This window comes from Bufo gargarizans, chromosome 1 (genome assembly GCF_014858855.1).
Source record: "Bufo gargarizans isolate SCDJY-AF-19 chromosome 1, ASM1485885v1, whole genome shotgun sequence".
NCBI lineage: Eukaryota > Metazoa > Chordata > Amphibia > Anura > Bufonidae > Bufo > Bufo gargarizans.
In genome coordinates, this window is record NC_058080.1 from 402547534 (window position 1) to 402568202 (window position 20669).

A 20669-nucleotide genomic window follows, 5' to 3' on the forward strand; every position below is an offset into this window, starting at 1 on the left:
CTGATTAATTTCAAACTTTATCTCTTTAGGGAGATTAGGGGACCACAGCTAAGGGGAACTAACTTTGTATGGTTTTATACAGCAAGCATTTAACTCAAGGGTGTTGTATAAATCTGTATGTAGTGAAATTGCCCTAGTGGTGGCTGCAAGTAGCCGCTATAACAGTGTAAAGACATTGAGGGAAAAACAGACTGTTTTGTGATTAATTAATCAGTGTATAACCTCTTGCTGGATACTAGAATAAATAAATAAAATAGTCTCTAGTACGTTGCCTTTTTCCGCGTCGCAGGTCGCAATCGTGAAGTGGGTACAATTCACATCAATCTCAATGCTTTTCAGGTTGGACCGCGCTGCTCCAGAAGGCAGGAAAATCACCACTTTAGACTCCTTCCAATAATTCGTGGATATAGGGAAGCAATAAGGCCACAGGAAGCAGCAGAGCATGCACTCATTCGCCTCTGTCAGAGACCAAAGGATAGCCACAATAGTGAAGCACCATCACATTAACAGAATAAATAGTATTTAATATACTCATAAAAGGTGAATAGAATACAAGCAGTATAAAAATTCCAATTGCATACACCCGACCTGGGTTTCGCTCCAGAAAGCTTCGTCAGGGGCATCTAGAAATCCGGGTCGGGTGTATGCAATTGGAATTTTTATATATTCCCTATATCCACGGATTATTGGAAAGAGTCTAAAGTGGTGATTTTCCTGCCTTCTTGCTGGATACTGTCTGAATGCTGCTCCGAGCACTTAAAGGGACACTGACAGGCCCAATTAGCATATTTAGGTATATATATGTCAGTACAGGTCTTCTAAAGTCTATTAAAATCATCTAAGTATCCCCCCTGTCCACCTTATAAATACCGAAATATAACGTTTTATAACCTGCTTGTCCGGTCACCAATCTGCCCAAGGGGCGGCGTTTCATGTCAAAATGCGCCCAGCCAGCCGCTCCCAACTGCCGTTCTGAAGCCCCGCCCAGCTCATCAATATTCACTTTGCTGGGCGGCGGCTACAACTCTCCCGACTCACGATCCTGCGCATGGCCCATTCAATCGTCTGGGCACGTCCTCCGTCCAATCTTCAGCGCATGCCTCGGCCGGGGTCACATCGCGCCTGCGTACAGAGCGCTGCAGCCTCTGCTTTATGCGCATGCGCCGGGCACTTGAGTCGGGAGAGTTGTAGCCGCCGCCCAGCTAAGTGAATATTGATGAGCTGGGTGGGGCTTCAGAACGGCAGTTGGGAGCGGCTGGCTGGGCGCATTTTGACATGAAACGCCGCCCCTTGGCAGATTGGTGACCGGACAAGCAGGTTATAAAACTTTATATTTCGGTATTTATAAGGTGGACAGGGGGGCTACTTAGATGATTTTAATAGACTTTAGAAGACCTGTACTGACATATATATACCTAAATATGCTAAATTGGGCCTGTCAGTGTCCCTTTAAGACCTGAAAAAAGGACCTTCTACATGGGCAAAGGATTCGGAAAATGATCAGGAATAATCGTTCCTGATCATTGTCCTGTGCAATTGGCCATCGATCACCCAACAAACAAGCAAATGCTCTTTCGCCCAGTGATTGCATCTTTTATGCAGCACATTCATTTCTTTGTTTTGTTACCGGGATGTGCTGCCATCTAACCCACTCTTTTGGGCTGTGAAAAAGGCCCTCAATGGGGCTATCCCATGAAAACAATTACTATGCAATGAATTGGGAGTTTTAAATGCATTTTCCTCTTTGGTAGCTCCCTTTGCTGATTATTCTTCTGGTCCAATTTCTCCTGCATTCAAAGGAGGACTAACATGCTCAGCAGCTTCCCTGCTTCCTCCTTGTCCTGTCAGTCCTGTTGTTGCGATCTCATAGAAAAGCAGGTGAAGCATTCCAGACACCTTTTATTCATTCATCCCTACTTCTAAATGAATTAATAGTTAGTATATCTCTGTCTAGACATGCAGAGGAAGAAATTCATGGGGCGGACTGGTAAATTAATGTAGCAATGGAAAAAAATAAAAATAAAAAGTGGAACCATATTGTAGGTGGGGTCCAAATTTACAGATGGGTCAACACAATTAGGCAGGATCAGCAACACCATAGCGCAAAATACTGTCTCATCAGAACCATATACCAGAGTGTAGCACAATATATTGCCTCAAAAGTCAGAAGCTGTCTCTCTGTGGTGGCCATCAATAGATGCCAGTTTCTGTCCTCTTCCTCCAGTTGTCTCTGATAAAGTTATTTAGCAGAGAGCTTAGGAGGTGAGCTGTGGGCCACAGCAGTTGAATTCAGGAGGGCATGTGTGGTTGCTGGCCGGGTATATGAGCATCTGATTCTCACAGCGTTAATTACCACTGAGAGCTCATTATGTAACCGGCCAGTGGCAGAGAGAAGGCCCACTGGGAAATTTCCCTGTAAGGTCTACTCCACCCCTGAAGAAGTTAAAGGAGTTGCCCACACACTTTACAAGTGAGTTGGTTACTGCAGCCCTGTTCTCATTTAAGTGACTAGGAATATTCCCAGCTGCAGAAGACCTGATCGGCAGGGGTGCAAGGTGTTGGTCCCTTGTCAATGAGATAGTGATGGCCTATTCTAAGGATAGCCTAATACTTGTAAAGGAGTGGACTAATACTCTACTTACAATTAAAATTATTTCATTTCTACCAAACACAGTTATTTAACAAGTTAATAATTGTGGATTTCTATGTTTTGAACATTACTGTAAGTGATTACAATATTAGAGTGAAAGGATACGTTTATTGGGGTAAACTGTAAAATTGAAACGAGGCTCTAGTGTCCTGTTGGGCCGCCTCTAAACTGGATACAAGATAAGATACAGTTGGGCATGGAGACATACAGGTTCTGTATGGTATCCTGCAATACATTTGAGGACAAATGTTGTAGTTGGGCCTTAAGACCCTCCAGACTCAGTTTGCTGAAAATGGCATCCCAGGTGGTCCCATAAACTCTCAATTAGCAATAAATATGGTGACCTGGCAGTTCAAGGACATGTTGCAATCTTGTAGAGACATTCCTGGGAAACCCTTTCTGTGTGTGCAGGCATTATCCTGCTGAAAAATGCCAGTTGGAAGTTCTGCCATGAGCAGCAACACATGTGGCCACAGGATGTCCTACACATATCCCTGAGCTGTTTGCATACCTCGTATCACTACTATTCGTGACTGAATAATGAATGCGATGGCTCCTCAGATGATCACACCAGCAGTTGAGGCAGTGTGTCACTCCCCAGCAAAGGCAGGATTAAAGCGATCACCATGAGGCCTCCATGCTTGAACCTAACCACTGTCGTTCACAACACCACTGCAAACTAAGGTGATGGTGGCTGGCTGTTAATGGCAGAACACATAATGGACATTGTGACACAAAATTTCCTTCTGCCAAGTGTCTGGAAATGGTCCGGGCAGAGACAGGGGTATGAAATGAAGGTGCCACCTGTGTCTGGATGGTGGACTACAAAACTGTGGGACTTGATTATGCTTGTAGGTGGATCAAATGATCCGCTTTACTGGTGATCTGTCTGGGCCATCCAGGCCTGTTCACCCTGTGTGTTTACGCTCTCAAATAACCCCTGCTCCCGAAACCTCCTCCCAACAACTAGGTCAAAACAGCCTAGATAGCAGGTAATTCATTGAAACGACCACCCTCCTTCTCTCAGTCCAATGATGGGCCTCTCCCAAAGCCTATCACCTGGGCAAAATGTATTTTAATGGAACCATAGAGGCATACCTAGCAGTCAAATATCTCCTACCAAGAGGTACACTACCCAAAAAGTAACCTCAGAGACTTTTTATAGGGATGTTGCGGAAACACTTTTACACCCTCTGTTGGAAAAACCCAGTGTCTAATCAAACTACACCTGTTATCATTTACATATGTGCCTGAGACAACTGCATGCAGAGTTTTTACAGCAATCTGACACTTCTACCTGAGTGTGTAATTTTGTTTTATTTTTATTTTTAGCAATGAGTGTGTGAAGTGACACTGCAGGATATAGGAAAAGTGGACACCTCTGGATTCATGGTCAGTGTCATACCATTGTTAAACTGTTATGATATTTCTTGCACAAGTATCACAGGTTTATAGTAACTTATCCTCAAAGTGCATCTTCCTACGTGTTTCTGACACAAGCAGCGTCCTTAATCATGGCATAAAAGTGAAACAATCCAACACCTAATTTAATCCATTTAAAAACCAATAAACAATAAAAATCACATGACAAATAACTTTGACAGATTGTGCTAGACACAGCTTATTAACCAAAAGCATTAACCCTTCCCTGTAAGGCTACATTTTGATATATCACAAAGAAGAGGAAATGCAGTGCAATTTGAATACCAAACAATTTACATAAAATTTAACCTAAATCACACATGGCACAATTTGATATGCAAATCATGACTGAGACACACAATAGGTTTTAACTGTTTACTTGCTCGACTGTTTTGGTAAATAATGTTGACAAGAGTATTAGATTGGAACTTACAGGTTTATGGGGGGGGGGGGGGGGAGTAAGAAAACAAGCCCTATGAGTATATATTGTGGGGATGTGCTCGTGGTAGGCTACGGTAGCGGCGGCAGTATTGAGGCAATCACAGACAGTCCTTGTGATACACCGTGACTTTATTCACACCAAAGGCATAACAGGCAATGTGCAGACCACACAGTGGCGTATCCACATAGTGCATAAAACAAAAGTCCTTCCATAGAAAATAAACAGCAGGTTTGAGTCACCTTGGTTTGGACAGACCACAGCAGTTCTGCAGGCTTGTAAGCTACCTGCCTTTGTCTCCCTCAGGCCAGAGCCCCTTCGGCTCGTAGCACCACAGGTCCCAGGCTATCCTTCAATGTGTGCTGCGCCCAGACTCTCCTTCACCAGCACTGACTCTGTCTGTGGAAATCTCCAGCACAGCAAGACACACCCCACCCCCATCATCAGCAGGCTGGGTTCTTTAAAGGCCCAGCTCCACCAAAAACCTGGGCTGGCCGTGGGGAACAGGCACCCCCCCACTCTTTACCTGTTCCCAGTAAGAACCGGCCCGGACACGCTGCGCCAGCAGCATTCGCCGCTGTAACCGCAATGATCCGGTTCTTACTCCACCGAGGCCAGGACCTCTGGTGGCACGTATCGTCCGTCCATTATTATTCCGGGGACTCTCCTACATATCCCCCCCCCTTTGTTCACCCCTGAGGGCTTGAACATACCGTTCAAGCCTGAGGGGGTGAACACACGCACAGCAGTGTACCCGGGACAGGGCATCTGCGTTCCCCTGTAAGCGGCCGGCCCTGTGCTCAACAGTGAACTTAAAGTTCTGGAGGGACAAGAACCACCTGGTAACCCGAGCGCTCCCCTCCTTAGCCCGACTCATCCACTGGAGAGGGGAGTGGTCGGTCACCAGACGGAACCTTCTCCCCAGAAGGTAATATCTGAGAGACTCGAGTGCCCACTTGATGGCGAGGCACTCTCTCTCCACAATGCTATACCGGGTTTCTGCTGGGGTAAGCTTGCGGCTTAGAAAAACCACGGGGTGCTCTTCCCCGTTGAGCTCTTGGGAAAGCACAGCCCCTAGTCCTACTCCCGAGGCATCTGTTTGAACTACAAACTCCCGCTTGAAGTCGGGCGTCACCAGAACTGGGGACTCACATAGGGCCGACTTCAAACGGGAGAACGCCTCCTCCTTCTCCCCCCAGCGAACCATCACCGACTTTCTACCCTTCAAGAGGCCGGTTAACGGGGCTGCCAAGGTGGCAAAATGGGGAATGAACCTCATGTAGTACCCAATCAGGCCCAAAAATGACCGTACTTGCTTGGACGTACGAGGCCTGGGCCAATTCCGGATTGCTTCAACTTTATTCACTTGGGGCCTAATGACTCCGCGTCCAATCACATACCCCAAATAGCGAGCTTCCTCTAGTCCCACCGAGCATTTTTTTGGGTTGGCAGTTAACCCCGCCTTCCTTAGAGAATCTATCACTGCCTGAAGTTTTGACAAATGACCCTCCCAGTCTGGGCTAAACACGACTATATCATCCAGATACGCGGAGGTATACTGGTGATGGGGCTTGAGGACGACATCCATCAGACGCTGGAACGTAGCCGGAGCGCCATGCAACCCAAAAGGCAACACCCTATACTGAAAAAGCCCCTCCGGGGTGACAAAGGCCATCTTCTCCTTTGCCGCCTCCGTCAGAGGTACCTGCCAGTAGCCCTTTGTGAGATCTAGGATCGAAAAATACCGGGCTTTTCCCAGCCGCTCTATCAACTCGTCTACCCAAGGCATGGGATAGGCGTCAAATTTTGATACCTCATTCAATTTCCTAAAATCATTACAGAACCGTAATGAACCATCCGGTTTGGGAATAAGGACAATCGGGCTAGCCCACTCGCTCTTTGACTCTTCTATGACCCCTAGACGTAGCATCGATCTTACCTCCTGCGAAATGGCCTGTCGCCGAGCCTCCGGTACTCGGTATGGTCTTAGGCGGACTTTCACCCGGGGCTCGGTGACAATGTCATGCTCGATCAAGGTGGTACGTCCAGGAAGGTCAGAGAATACGTCCCTATTCCGACTAACAAATTCTTTCACCTCTTGTGCTTGTTTGGTCGACAGTCCGTCCCCTATCGTCAGCCCAGCGGCGTTCTCCGGAACACCTGGTGACCCCGGGTCACTCCCTGACGTCCCGACAGAGGGCGGGATGTCTGCAAACAAATTCTCTCTGTCTCTCCAAGGTTTTAGTAGATTCACATGATATACCTGATCGGGCTTCCGCCTCCCTGGCTGGTATATCCTGTAATCAACTGGGCCCACCTTCTCCTTAACTTCATAGGGTCCTTGCCACCGGGCCAAGAATTTACTCTCGACCGTGGGCACGAGTACAAGAACTCGGTCACCCGGGTGAAATGTCCTTACCCGGGCGGTTCGGTTATATACCCGACTCTGGGCCAGTTGTGCCGCTTCCAAGTGCTCACGGACGATCGGCAACACGACCCCTATTCGGTCCTGCATTTTTCCTATGTGCTCTATCACACTTTTATGAGGCGTAGGCTGTTGCTCCCATGCTTCCTTAGCGATATCCAGTAGCCCACGGGGATGTCGCCCATATAACAACTCAAAGGGCGAGAACCCCGTGGACGCCTGGGGCACTTCCCGTACCGCAAACAAAACATAGGGCAACAGTAAGTCCCAATCTCTCCCGGACCCATTTTCCTCAGGGCGGATCGGACTTTGTCCCTGGCGGTAGACACATTCGGGGTTGTCGCAGTTGAAACTCCTTGCAGGGATGTTCGCACCGACTCTTGCATGGCTACCAGCTGCTGCATTAGGAGATTGTTTGTTTGCTGCTGTGCACACATAGCCTCCTCATGTCTTTTTTGCTGTAGCTCATTACTTTCCCTCTGAGCCTGCAATGCCTGTTGCTGCTGTACATTACTCTGAATCAGGTGCTTAATGGCCTCCTCCATCTTGTCAGGAACCATAAAACTTGCAGGCCTGATATATGACATGCAGTCCAACACAACTTTTGCCTCAGGCCTGCCTCACTGCAGGAATGCCCGCTCCAAGCCACCAATTGTGGGGATGTGCTCGTGGTAGGCTACGGTAGCGGCGGCAGTATTGAGGCAATCACAGACAGTCCTTGTGATACACCGTGACTTTATTCACACCAAAGGCATAACAGGCAATGTGCAGACCACACAGTGGCGTATCCACATAGTGCATAAAACAAAAGTCCTTCCATAGAAAATAAACAGCAGGTTTGAGTCACCTTGGTTTGGACAGACCACAGCAGTTCTGCAGGCTTGTAAGCTACCTGCCTTTGTCTCTCTCAGGCCAGAGCCCCTTCGGCTCGTAGCACCACAGGTCCCAGGCTATCCTTCAATGTGTGCTGCGCCCAGACTCTCCTTCACCAGCACTGACTCTGTCTGTGGAAATCTCCAGCACAGCAAGACACACCCCACCCCCATCATCAGCAGGCTGGGTTCTTTAAAGGCCCAGCTCCACCAAAAACCTGGGCTGGCCGTGGGGAACAGGCACCCCCCCACTCTTTACCTGTTCCCAGTAAGAACCGGCCCGGACACGCTGCGCCAGCAGCATTCGCCGCTGTAACCGCAATGATCCGGTTCTTACTCCACCGAGGCCAGGACCTCTGGTGGCACGTATCGTCCGTCCATTATTATTCCGGGGACTCTCCTACAATAAATATATATATATATATATGTCTTACTAAGAATAAATACACCTATAGTGTATTTATAGTGAAACATAACCTCCTTTCAGGTTGAGACTGAGAGGGCTCCTGTTCCCCTATCTGAAGATCCAGAAAGCCTCATGGCTAAACACCCTTCTATTTGAGGCCTGGTAATAGGTTCAATACCACAGGCCATGAAAAAAATGAGTTTACATTACATTGATGTTGCATGATAAGATGCCTACCCACATTTGAGACCTTACAATCTATAGTTATCACTATAAAGTAGAGGTTCTCTAATTCTTGTTTTAAGTTGTACAACCTGGGTATTTTTGGAACATGTTCTATATATCATAGAATGTATATCATTGTTACTACTGGAGTTGATGTATTGTTTGAAAACTGTGTTCTACGTTTATAAAAACCTGCCATATGTAACCAAATTTTCTTGCGATTGTTGAATGTGAATAGACTTCGGGATAAAATCTTGCCAAGTGTTGAAGCCCTCCTAGATATGATTTGGCATACCTGTGGCAAAATCCGTTTCAGTTTGTGATCCTCAAACAATATTGGTAATTTTTTTTTATAGACAAGTTGATGGATATTATTAAATTGCGGCTTGTGTTATAAAACCAAAGTGGAAGCAGTTTTTGAGAAATTGGATAATAAATGCTTATGATTGTCATTTTATGCAACAGAAGCTGCCTTATTCACCATCCACTGAGGATACCCACGTGCCCTTAGCCTGTTATGTACATTTGCATCTTGTGCAAAAGTAATATCACTTCAGTTCTTGTCAGTCGAAATGAGCTCTTCCACCAGAATAGCTTTAATTGTATGGGGGGGATGATTGCTGTCCGCATGTAATAAGGTATTACCCGCTGACAGTTTCCTAAATGTTTAGGTATTGATAAGGCCTTTTAAATTGATCTGGAAAAGTAATGTGTTGCAGGTCAAAATGATGGGTGAATTTCAAATTGTACAAATTCAGGTATGGCAGACAGACCATTGCACCAAGTAATTACTATGTTGTCATTGTATCTGCTATACCAATGGATAGCTGATGCAAAAGGATTGTGAACAGAAAAAATATAATGCTCTTCCCTGTAGGACATCACTAAGCTACAGACAGGGAGTATGTAGCCCCCATGAAAACCACACAAGATTGTATATAGAATAACTGATCAAACAGAAAATAACCATTAATGGTCATCAAATACCATTAATGATAAAACTCCTGTAGATCCTTTGTGTATCCTCTAAATTTACTCAAATGGTGTCCAGGGCTTAGAGAAACATCATCATAGTTAAGCCAAATTTATTAGACCAGACCATATTTTGGTTTGTTTCACTTTTATGCCATAATTAAAGGATGCTGCACACACCAGAAATGCATAGGAAGTATAACAGTCGATTTATATTATGTTATTATGTAAAAATAATCATTTTATATTCAGGCATAGTGCTGGTCTTCTACTTTAGGAGTGCTGTTCATCATGCTCATGACCGACATAGTGGCATCACGCTATCTGGGGCCCCTGCCAGCCTTCATCTGCCCTCCTCTAAGCAGGGTTGGTCACCAGAGTCCTCTGTTTCCCGCTGGAGGCTGCAGCCTGCGCTCAGCTGCTTTACCTCTTTTTCTGTCCCAGAGGCCACACGCCTACTGCCTTTTAAAGTACCAGTGCACCTGTTCTGCATTTTCACCAGCTAATGGCCAGACATCTGTGGGTACTTAAAAGGGTTTTCCAGGATTTTTGTACTGGATAGGTCATCAGCATCTGATCAGTGGGGGTCCGAAGCCCAGGACCCCCGCTGATGAGATAGTACATAATGAAAAAAAAAATAATCACAAATGGCCCCATTTTACAAACTACACACCACAAAGTATTCAAAACTGAATTCAGAAACTGTTAATCCTTTAGGTGTTCCATATGAATTAAAGCAAAATGAAAAAATTTAAGTTTTTGCATATTTATTTCCTGTAACACAGCAAGGGATAACAGCAAGAAAAACATCTATTACCCCGATTCTGAAGTTTATTGAAATATATCTCATGTGTGGGCCTAGTGTGCTGACTCAAACGTGGCCCTCAGAAACGAAGGTGCCCTTTAGCCATTTTAGGACCCTGATTTTATAAGGATTTTAAGGAACCATGTCAGGTTTGCAGAGCCCTTGAATAGCCATTTTTCCTGTATATGGCAATGCTCCTGTATGGACACATGGCAGGGCCCAGAAGAGAAGGAGCACTATTTGACTTTTGGAGGGGAGATTTTGCTGTAATGGTTTTCGGGTGCCATGTCACTACTCTTTCCTTGGGTAATATGTCATTAGTAAATTAAATCCATTTGGCCATAGTAGGGGATTGACCATAAAAAGTGATTTCCTAAGGAAAATAAATTGCTGGAAGGACAAACTCTCCTCGTCTCTAACATACAAAGCAATAAAAATGTAGGCTTCATAGAAAAACTAATTTAAAATTAGCCTCTATAATAGTGAAATCTTCCTTCCAAAAAGCTACCAACATCGGGCTGGCCCAAATAAGATACCAGATATCTGCATCCATAGCAGTACATCAGGTAGTTATGACACCAACTTGATGTAATCTATATAGAGTAAGCTAGCTAATAACTTTAGTCACAACTAGTGACACACATAAGTGAAATACCAAGTTAGTGTTCCAGTTTTAGCATTTAAAGAGGGAATATATTGTGCCCATTTCTCCCTTGCAGGGGGTGGACATATGTTATGTAACTGGTTATGTAACTGGTTCGAAAGAGCATTGTAAATGTGGGACACACTATGGACAGGATGTGAGGCATTAAATGAAGCAATTAGAGGAAAGGTATGAATAGCAACACTTGAATAGTTAGGGAATTGTGCTTGCAGAACATGTCTTAGTTTCAAAAACCTATAAAAAGGCTGTTGAGGGATATCATACATGTTCCTGAGTTGTTCGAATGTCCTCCAAGTACTTCCATTTATTAACTCAGTGGAATATTTAATGCCCATATTCAACCAAAATTCATAGCTTTGGAGACCCTGAACTCCAGCAACAATAGGTTATTCTATAAACATCAAGAAATAAGCGGTCCAGAAATAGTACACAGCCTCTCACAGGCCAAGGAATGGAGAGATGTAACAAAATCAACAAAGTGCTGGGGACCCATCTCAAGATGAACTAAGAGACTATTCATCCACTCAAGCGTCTGCAGAAGGATCGCCTCTCCCATATCTATCTCAGGGGCCAACTAGAACTATTCAAGTATAGGCTGGGCTGCCAGATAATACAAAAAGAATCTGGGAAGGCAAAGCCTCTCAACTCCTTAGTACGATCAAACATAACAAGAGAGGTCTTACCTCTGGACTGGTGCCAAACAAAAGAATAGGGCAAACCAGAGTCTTAGGTATAATGTTATAGGGCTTAAAGTAATTTGGGTAAAATCATAATTTTCCCATGATTAATCCAGGAAAGACATTTCACAACCTAGTTTTATCACAAACCCAGGGCATAAAGGGACCAATGTTGTGTTGAAGGGATTCAGAAGGATTGTGAGCTATATCAATAGTCAAATATTTAGTGTTTTACAACAGATGAAGGATAACTGGCAGCAATTATGCTCCCCTCTGCTTTCCAATGGATAAAGCATTGTGTAATGAAGGACTTGAGTCCTGTAGGAACAGAATGAGATGGCCTGCATATAATGCAATTTTTTTTATTCAATACCATTTCTGGATAAATAACAAACATCAAAAGCTAACCTTAACTTAATGGCCAGGGCCTCTATTGCTAAACCAAAACAGATGGTGCAATGAGGAATCCTTGGCATGTTCCATTAGTCATAGAAGTCAAGGGAGATAGCCACCCATTAGCCAGAACCCTGGACTCTGGAGCTTCATATAAGAATCTAACCCAGGAAACTAGTTTATAGTGTGTGTGTGTGTGGGGGGGGGGGGGGGGGGGGGGGCGCATATGCCCATTTATGTAGCATTACATGGTTCCTTTAAAATTAATGGATTACCATGTAATATATCATTGCACCAAGGGCCCTTTAATATGTGCAGATTTTCTGCCTGATATAAGCACTGATTGGATTGATACAGCATTTTAGCTGGTACTTAAAGAGGACCTTTCATGGGTCCAGACATTATCAAATAACTAGTGGGTTGTATAGGGCATAGTGAAGGGATGTAAGATTGCTTACTAGTTTCTCTGTGTGCCATACCGTTCGCCCGCTGTGCCCCCCTTTTACTTTTCCCGCCTGGTATGTAAATTACTATCATCGGTACAGGGAGGAGGAGACAGCCCCTTTTCTCAATGGGCGTCTCCTTCTCCCTGGCTGTGAGCTGTCCAATCGCAGCGGAGAGCGTCACAGCCAGGGAGAAGGTTAGCTTTTTTTTCTCCATTGAGAAACAGTGCCTCCTCCTCCCTCCCTGTACTGATGATATTAAATTTACATACCAAAAGTAAAAGGGGGTCACAGCGGGCGAATGGAAAGGCGCACAGAGAAACGAGTAAGTGATCTTACATCCCTTCACTATGCCCTACACAACCCACTAGTTATTTGATAATGTCTGGACCCTTTTTAAAGCTGAACTTAAATGAAGCATTCATTGAATATGCAGTGCATGTGAATGAACAATCTTTAAAACAATCGTTCCTCCTCATTCACATTGTATTTGTGAGCTACAAATCTTGGGAGATTCCAGATGGGAAGTGCAGTTGACAAAGGTAGATATTTATGCCTATATAAAATATGTAATCAGTCAACGTGCAAGCTCATTGGTCAGCTGATAACTGGGCATGTTTATATTGGGCAATGATTGGGAACAAACATTCATTCTCCTGATTGACCCATGTAAAAAGGGCCTTAAAAGTTGCTCCAATGAATGGTTATCCAGCTCAGATCAATTGTCCAGATATCATGACCTTCCTGATGGATATAATCTTTTAATGTTTCTCCCTTCTGAAAATCTTTACAACTGCAAATATAGCTAGCCACGCATTTCCATCTAATAACAGTTTTTTTTGTGCCATCTCACTGCCTAAAGCCTTGAGAAAAAATGAACTTTTACAATATGCTAATTAGCCTCTAGGAGCAGGGGGGCGTTGAACCTGCTCCTAGAGGCTCCGTTTGCCCACCTCTTTTCATGCCCTTCTTCACTTGATTGACAGGGCCAGGGCAGCGCTGCTCTCCTCCCACCGGCTGTGTCTGAAGTGTAAATCTCGCGGCGTTTGGCGCAGTGAGGGAAGGACGCTCGGCGGCTGCTGGCTTTCTCACTGCGTGATATTTACACCGCAGACAAGGCCGGCGGGAGGAAAGCAGCGCTGCCCTGGCCCTGTCAATCAAGTAAAGAAGGGCGTGAAAAGAGGTGGTCAAATGGATCTTCTAAGAGCAGGTGCAACACCCCCCCCCCCCTGCTCCTAGAGGCTAATTAGCATATTATAAAAGTTCATTTTTCTCAATAAAGGCTTTAGGTAGTGAGATGGAACTAATACAGTTATGTTCAGCTGACATTAGCACATCGCTAATGTCAGCCAGCTTAATACCCATTTTTCAGGTGACAGAAACCCTTTAATCTGTTTTCATTGAGATTTAAAAGAGGTTGTCCAGGTTTTTGGGATTAATGTTCACTAGCACTGTATAAAAATCCTCCTCATCCACTCCCCTTTACTCCATTCTGGCTACCTGGTTCCCTCAGCAGTCTTCTGGTTCCCTGCCCTGTTAAGAACCAGATGGATTACTGGCCTCAGTGGTGATGTCGTATCCCTATAAGGCATGTCAATGCTGGGTCACATGTGGCTTGAGGACAAGTCATTGCTGAAGCTAGTCATTGACTGCAGCTGTGCACATGACCCTGTTCATCCGAAAGCTTACTGGATGGGACAGAAAGACTGCTGAAGGGAGCTGGTATGGAGTGGCAGAGTATAATTTTCCAACAAGTACAATAAGCTGCTACTGAAAGTTAAAGCCCTACAAGATTTTATTAGATTGTTTCACAGGTTTCAATAAAACTCGAAAAACACCATACACACAAAAAAAATTCCTACATGTTCCAAGGTCATACTATATATTCCCACCTAATAATATTATAGCATATTGCAGCCATAAAATTAAGATCGGTGGCGGTGTGACCTTTTGGGACCCCACCATTGATTCCGAGAACAAAGTGATTATTGTCCTTTCAGCTCATTCCCTGCACAGTGGCCCTTCTGGTACCAATCACTTTCTATGAACTTATTTTATAGCCTTCCATAAATTCTGATTAAAACGTGAATGAGTGTTCTAGTGAACGAGACTGTTATATTGCCCTGCAAAGGAGCAGTGCCTCTGTGCAAGACAAATCTGCAAAGAAACCACAGAGGTCAACCAACACTGCCACTCCATTCTGAGGATCAGCTGTAGTCCTGGCAGTTAGATCCCCAGGAAGTGATGGTATACCCTAGCAATAAGTCATCACTTGTGTTGTGATTAAAACTCTTCATGAACTTTTGAGCAACTACCGAGTCTACAGCATTCAGTATAAAAATGTAGATTTAGTCTGGTGGTTTTTGTAGCTTTTTCAGTGCAATTTCTGCTGGCTTCTTTTAGGCATAAAATGGCAGCTACAAATGTATCAAACTCTATGGGAAATATTAAATGAGAGACAGGGATTTTTATCCTTAAAGTCCATTTCTGGGTCAATTAATTTTATTATTTTTAAATTGCTAGTATTTTTTTCCTTCCTTGCCTGGCATTCTTGTCCAATAGACTTCCATTGTTTTTTAATGCCATTTTAACAGTGCTTTTTTCCTCTTGCGGATCACAGAGGAAGTAACATTACACAGGGGCACATACTTTCCCATAAATATATATATATATATATATATATATATATATATATATATATATATATAAACCTAGGCTTACAAAACACTGATCAAGTCAGATAAGAAAAAAAATGTACCTGTGAGGGAACCCTTACAAGGATTTTCTCACTAAAATAGGGGTCAAACATGCCTGCTCATTCTCAATGAAAGAAACAGGAGTTACAGAAAGACGATTATAAAATACATAAAACAGTCACAGTGTACTGCATCTTTTATCACGCGAATTAACCAGGTCAACAAAAAAATGAAGATAATAAAATAAGAAGACAATATTAGCATCACAAATAAAGACAAGGGAAACCCTAATGTAGGAAACAAGAACGCAGGAAAAATTTAGAAGAGTATAGGTGTAATGACATTTATTAACGGCATGCTACAAACAGCTAGAGTTGTTAAGAAAGGGTAAGTATAGATATTTGAGTAGTTTTCAGTAAATACATAAACTTATAAAAATGATACAGAATACAGAAATATGAATTAACCATGCACTACGCAGTTAGAAAATATTGGTTTCTTTAATATTCATCTTCACTTTCCATGTGATAACAGGTCATGATATACATGAAATTGTGCTGCCCACCCACCCTCTGCATTGTCACAAGTAAAGCTGGTACTGTTGCTTATCAAAATATACAAGACAAGTGATTCTTTTCATATAAAAGCACTTTATACTTTAAATTGTTCCCAAAAACCACATTTTTGTCTAGTTAAAAAAAAAATATTTACAGCATTTTCTTATGTCAGATCAACATTCTTGGTTTGACGAAAAGGTTGTGATGAAGGAAATAGGCAGAACAGACTTAAAATGCCTCTGGCTCCATAATCTCTCTATAAATACAGTACTGTAAATAGCCATCTATTGTCTCAGGTTACATAAAATGTTGATCACAAAACGGAAATTATCTGGTCAACAGGAGAAGAAAAGAAGTTGAAAAGGCCACTTTTCATTTCTGAATAACGTAGTATAAATGTACAGAACCACTGAATGTCTTAGTAATACCAGGACAGACATCTTTGGTCAGAGCAATGAGGTGACATTCTAGATACAGTACAGAAGTGCACCTGTAACTTGTGCTACCGTGGGCTTAAATCCTAAATGTGCAATATACACATATATATAAAAAAAAAAAAAAAAAAAAAAAAAAAGGAACCTGGAGAGAAAATGCGACATGTACTTATCAACACTACAATGCACACAGAATAAGCTATAACATCTCACCTGTGCCCTCCCATTAAACACCAAAGAATCACATTGACTGCTGCGAAATAAAGACTGCTGCATATTAGTTATATGGGAATGTAGTTTACATATTTCTAATGCTGTACGACACAGGGCAACCTGCTGAGGTCCTTAATTAAGTATATACGTCATTAACAGGCCTTCTATTTTCTCCTAGTGATGACCTCTAAGGTCTTCAACCTCAGCGAGACACTAATGTGAAATGGCATTGAGGATCTATGCAAGGACAAACAACGAAATGTGAATAATTGAAGGCACATAAACTTTGGTCCTTTAAAATGTTAAGAATCTTGCATCAAACCCCAAGAATATATATAAAAATACATATTAATTACATAAGCTAGAACCCAAATAGATGTGAATACTCTCAGAATAGTCAAATAAGAATTACTATCGGTCTGAAAGCAGTTTGGAGAGAAAAATGCATGAAATGTAGGGAAGCATCTGTGCCATACGGTAAAGGACTCTGTACCACACATCCACTTAGATATAACACGCAAGGAAAGCCAGTGACAACTGTAAATTCACCACATTAAAACTATGTTTTACCTCCACTAATGTCTGTAATGGCTGGATAGGTGAAATGACATACATTGATCCGAAATGTCAATTTTCTCTCTTTAGTGGCATTGCCCTGGAGGCATCCTCAAACTGCGGCCCTCCAGCTGTTGCAAAATTACAACTTCCAGCATGCACGAACAGCCTACAGGTATCAGCCTACAGCAAGGCATTGTGGGAGTTGTAGTTTTACAACAGCTGGAGGGCCGCAGTTTGAGGATGCCTGGTCTATGCAATGGAACGTTTAGGAGTCCTCTTCATTATATCTCTGGGATTAGGAGTCCCCAGTATGCATTTGCATACAGCACAGAATACAAGTAAATACCAAGATAAAAAAAATGACAGATTCGAAATCTGTGTCGTATCACTTATACTAGTGATGGCTAACTTCCGGCACTCCAGCTGTTGTGAAACTACGACTCCCAGCATGCTCCATTCATTTCTATGGAGTTCTGAGAAAAGCCAAGCAAGTGTGTATCTTGTCTGTGAAGGTTCTCATTTATCCAGGTCATGGTATCTCTGTAAAGAATCAATCAAGGCAACTGGACGTACTGTAGATTTCTTGAAACGTTTCACTCGTTCTTCCAACGAGCTTTCTCAATTCTTTGAGAATTGAGAAAGCTCGTTGGAAGAACGAGTGAAACGTTTTCAAGAAATCTACAGTACGTCCAGTTGCCTTGATTGATTCTTTACAGATAAGTGTGTATCTTGTGAGTCGTAGTTTTGCCACAGCTGGAGTGCCGGAGGTTAGCCATCACAGACCTATACAGTCATGACAGCAATTGGTAGGTGTAACACAGTGACAGATTCCCTTAATATGCAGCGCAAAATTTATCATAAGTTGTTGCATGTAATCATGCCGGTTAAGTGCGTAAATGCTACTAATTCATTAGATATACATACATTTGTGAATGATATAATAAGTACAGCTGTTCAAATGCAATGTTAAGAATTACGCTACACACAGTCGACATTGTGGCGACATTCTTAGTTAAAATCAATCTTGTAGCACTACAAAAAAAGTTCAGGCGTAGCCCTGGGGTGCTGCTACACAGTTTTTAAGCCCTAATCATGAGTGGATGATAAAAGTAGAGAAAGTATAAAGGACAGATACAAACTCCCCTTCAATCCACTGCTGGATTTGCTTTCAAAAACTGCATAAAAACCTGAAAACATAGCAGCACACTTGGCCTAAATTCCTGATTTTCCACGTGCTCTTTAGGCTACTTTCACACTTGCGTTCAGAGCGGATCCGTCTGAGACGGATCCGCTCATATAATGCAGACGGTGGCTTCGTTCAGAACGGATCCGTCTGCATTATATTGTAAAAAAAAATTCTAAGTGTGAAAGTAGCCTGAACGGATCCGTCCAGACTTTACATTGAAAGTCAATGGGGGACAGATCCGTTTGAAGATTGAGCCATAGTGTGCCATCTTCAAACGGATCCGTCCCCATTGACTTACATTGTAAGTCTGGACGGATCCGCACGCCTCAGCACGGCCAGGCGGACACCCGAACACTGCAAGCAGCGTTCAGGTGTCCGCCTGCTGAGCGGAGGCTGAACGCTGCCAGACTGATGCATTCTGAGCGGATCCGCCTCCATTCAGAATGCATTAGGGCTGGACGGATGCGTTCGGGGCTGCTTGTGAGCCCCTTCAAACGGAGCTCACAAGCGGACACCCGAACGCTAGTGTGAAAGTAGCATTAGAATATTGATTACAGGTTTTCGGCTAGAGCTAAATATCCAGTGTCGGGCACTATACTGTACATTCAAAGATATCATGGATATAGAGGATACAGGAGTTGCACTGAATTATTGACTCTTTGATACAAACAGAAAATCAAAAAAAAGGAGTCTGGTTTATAATAATCCACACATTTAGCCTTAGCAGCATTGTTCTCACATATTGTATGTGTACAAACTACGACAACCCGAACATGCCACAGGGATTTCATATTTTGATAATTGATATCTTCTATACATTCCAAACTGAACTGTGAGGGTACAGCTGGCCACACACATCCTCGCCAACCCCACCTGTTCTTGCAAAATCATGCGGTCATTGGCTGCCACCAGCGGTCGTGGCATTGCCAAAAGCAGCAATCCACTCCATGTAGCTGTACCCTTATATTTGTCACGAACTCAAACACTATAGTGAAATAAAATTGCCCTGCATCCATATAACTGGGACTGTGTCAGGAGGGGGGGGGGGGGGGACTTTTTGCAAACTGTAACCATCCCTTTAAAGTGTTTTATGATGAACAATAGGAATGCCTTGAAGGCACTGGAATACACTTGTATTTAATTATTTGGCAGTACTCATTTACATAAACAGCCTATATGCACAGGCATGCCAAGTCCGTCAGGACGTTGTAACCACTTTCCCGATTCACAGATGAAGGCCCTGAATGCCCCCCTTTCCAATTCACTTATTACATAACAGGGTACCTGAGAATAAACACAATGGCCTGGAGTGTGTTTTAATGTTAAAGGGGTATTCCCATCTCAACATTTTTTGGTATATTGCTAGGAGAGGTGCTGGTCCCACCTCTAGGCCCACTCCTGTGTTAAGAATGGGCCCCCAAAGTTAGGGAGAGCAAGCAGTAAATCCATCCATTCCAGGTGCTCGGCTATTTTTGGAAATCCCATAGAGGTGAATGGACGGTGGCTGCACATACACAACGGCTTTCCCTTCACTTTGAGGGCATTCTAGAGACAGGAGCGGGCCCAAAAGTTGGACCTGCACTTATCTGACATTTGTGGCATATCCTAGCGATGGAAGAATCTCCTTTAGGTTTATACTGGATCTAGTATGAATTGTCAAACTTACATATTAAATGAAGAATATGCCATGAAAGTTACAGCAAACATTTCCTTGCTGATTGTGACCAAATAAATGTTTACAGGACAACATCAAATACTGAATGTTCTACTTTAGAGTCTCAAATGATAGCTAGTTTTAGAAAACGCAACTTGAGTGGCAGAATATACTTTTCTCATCACAATTAAATAAGCCACCTTCCAATATTATATAGGTCAAAAGAAAAGAATGCTAGCTCTTTAAACCACACTCACTGCATGCCATAAGATAAACAGAACCTCTTTCATAACCAGATAATAAAATAACACATTTGGCCGCACACTACTAAAAAAAAACAAAAAAACACCAGATCAAATATATTTATATATACACACACACAATGTTACATAAATAATCAAACCTCAACTAATTTAGGGGTCTACAGCTTTGTCCCCACAGCAACCCTTCATACTATTGACCTCAATATCAACGGTACACAAGCATAAAGTGATCAAAGCATGCTTGTATATACAAAATTAACCCACAGAAGTTATTTTACTCTACCTAATGTCATGCAATACGTCACAAGTAGTCTCTGTCCAAGACTAAGTCATGCATCAACATTATTTGTAGACAGGTGTAATAAAACTGGTAGATGGGCATGAGCGCATTCCATTTGCCAATGCTTCGACAAGCGATTACGTGACAAAAGAATTATACCCTGCCACTGAATAAATGCAAATTACAGCTGCCTCCTTCACCATCACAACATATTCATTGAGTTCATAGGAAGCTAATTATACATTCCAAGTTCTGCCAGGCATAATATACTGTGCCTTGGCTAAGTAGAAGAGCAACATATACGTAAAGGCAATCAGTATATGAAAAAATGTATCCCTCTAAAAATAATAAGCATTTCTGCTAACTACAGTAAATAGTATATTCTATATCTCAGACACGCACATATAAGTCACCAGTATATATTGATGTTAGCCT